This window comes from Panicum virgatum, chromosome 6N (genome assembly GCF_016808335.1).
Source record: "Panicum virgatum strain AP13 chromosome 6N, P.virgatum_v5, whole genome shotgun sequence".
NCBI lineage: Eukaryota > Viridiplantae > Streptophyta > Magnoliopsida > Poales > Poaceae > Panicum > Panicum virgatum.
In genome coordinates, this window is record NC_053150.1 from 14,061,489 (window position 1) to 14,063,865 (window position 2,377).

General features: G+C 46.7%; 1 long non-coding RNA gene across 1 annotated transcript; it reads left to right on the forward strand.

Moving 5' to 3' along the window:
• Nucleotides 1-670: 670 nt before the first annotated feature.
• Nucleotides 671-2,033, forward strand: LOC120679593. Its single transcript, XR_005677257.1, has 2 exons — nt 671-794; nt 1,610-2,033. It is a non-coding gene; the product is annotated as an uncharacterized LOC120679593 (long non-coding RNA).
• Nucleotides 2,034-2,377: the final 344 nt, after the last annotated feature.

Below are 2,377 nucleotides of genomic sequence, written 5' to 3' on the forward strand. Positions count from 1 at the left end.
GCTGGCGCCGAGCACTAGCGCCGCATGGCTAGGGCGTGCGCTCGGTTTCGTCGCCGCCGCGCAGAGGTGCCTCGTTCCGTCCGCGTCGGAACAACCGCCGACATCTAAGAGTGCGTGAAGGACACCGCGGAGCTGCTCGACGCCGTCACCGGCTTCGGAGGCGGCGGCGGCCACGCGGCGTCATGTCGTCGCGGTGTTCTTGGGGTGCGAGGCCTGGAGCGGCGGTTCGGCGCCAAGGTCGTCAAGTGCGGCTCCAACCTTTGCAAGCGTGCGAGGCCTCTCGCGGTGGCAGCCCAGCCACCCCCGGTGGCTCCGCCTGTGTAGATCCTCCAGGCGCCCGTGCTGGCGGCAGCGGCGCCGGCCGCGGGGGCGGGAGCGGCGTCGCGCGGGTCTGCCGCCACCACGCCGAGAGCCGCAAGCAGAAGTCGCTAGGCCTGCTCTGCTCCAAGTAAGGCTCTCGCTCCCATCTCGTCTCTCCGCCTTGTTCTTAGGCCGGGTCGAACCCCACCTCGGTGCATTAGTAGTGCATTAGTCCATTGACACACTGCGATTGTTTGTAGCACCATGCATTAATTCAGTTCAGACTTCAGAGATGCAACGGACCTCGGTGGAGCGACTCCTTGATGTGCACGATGGCGCTGGCGACGCCGTCCTGCTTCTCGACGAGCGAGTCGTCGTGGCGGGACGGCACGGGCGCCGCGAGTGTCACGGCCGCCGACGCTGACCGGCTCTTGCGCACGCTCGTAGCCCCCTTGCCTTGCCGCCAGCGGAGCGGACAGGTAGACCTTGTGCAGGTTTGTACGCAATTATTCTAAAGCTTGTCAAAGTCATTCGAAAATTATTATGCCTGTGCTAAAATTATGAGTCAGATTTTGTTAGCTGATGCCTAGATTTTAGTTGCTGAGAATTTTGTATTGCTCAATAAGGCTATAACTTCTTTATTGCATAAATCAGGGCCTTGGTTCTACAACAATATGTGATAAACAATATCATATGCAATTAGATGAGTCTGGTAGATGATGATTTTCTCCATTTTGATTTCTTTTCATGTGAATCCAATCTAAAAGCAAGTGCATCATAAATTAGATAGTAGTGCTGAAATCTTATATCTGATGGCAGTAGCATGTAGATTGTTGTATATGAGCAAGGAGGTGTTACCGTGTTACAAATCATGTGGATTTAGGCTTAGAAAGCCCGTGGCTGAGGCAAGCCTTTCTTGCTTCGTAGTGCCTGCGGCATAGGTTGTGGAGGGAGCCAAGGTATGTGCAAAGTCCATGGTTGGCTAGCAGGGCTTATCATGCATGATTTATAGCCGATGCTCAGGGTGTGACCAAGCTCCCAAGTGTAGATTGACTCTATCTATCTTTGAAAATGAGTTATCTGTGCTGAAGGTTAACCGATTCAATCAATTGCATAGAAAAAAATCAAAATTAGCGGTGTATTATCTTTTTTGAAAGACTAAACATATGATTCTCATATGGGTTTGTTGCATTCTTAACTGATGTGGTACTATGATTAAGGCATGCTATTGTTTAACTGGTTAATCTGCTCTTTTGAGATGAATTTTTATTGTTGTTTTTGCTAATTCAACGTTTATACCGCTTCTTAGGTGTGCTATGAGGGACAAGGCAGTACAACCTGGGTATGCTATCTGAATAGCAAATGTCGATGTGGTGCCAGGACGTACTGCTGGACTAGAGGCATCGAAACTATCAGGGCTTGGCTTCGTGACTGAATATGAGTGCATTCTGCTTCTTTGTTATGATTCTCTTTAGAAGCATGGGTTCCATTTTCTTAGCATGTGAATTAGACTCTGTTTAATGGGATTGCTTCAAATGTGCTCAATGGGCCTGCATTTACAGACTTCAGTAGTGAGTAGTGACTGACCAAATGCCAATTTGGTTTTATTTGGATGGTGAACATAATCAAACTACACTAGATTGTAGGTTACTGTATCTGCATTTGCTTCATTTCACTCCTGAATACTTGTTTCAAAAACTTCTGATGTGTAAATACATCCTGCCTGTTTTCAAGTTCCCATTTTTAGGTCTCAGAATATTTGTGCTTATTGCTACATGCATTGATGAAGTAGTACATGCTAATATTTATGTTTAAATAAAGTGGTACACATGTACTGAGTTTTTTCTATATTTATCTTAACTCTTGAGTTATAAAAATATTTCTTTAGTTTTAAAAATATTTCTTGCGTGGCACTTTGATATTCTTTGACCATGTTTCAGAAAATCCTGGCTATTTCGTTTCTTTATCATCCCTAAAAAATCAATGTGCTTAGGCTCGGTGCTGGTGGTACTAGGTTAATTGAATAATATGCTGCATATACATCATGGTACATAAATAAATAGCCTGTATACATGCT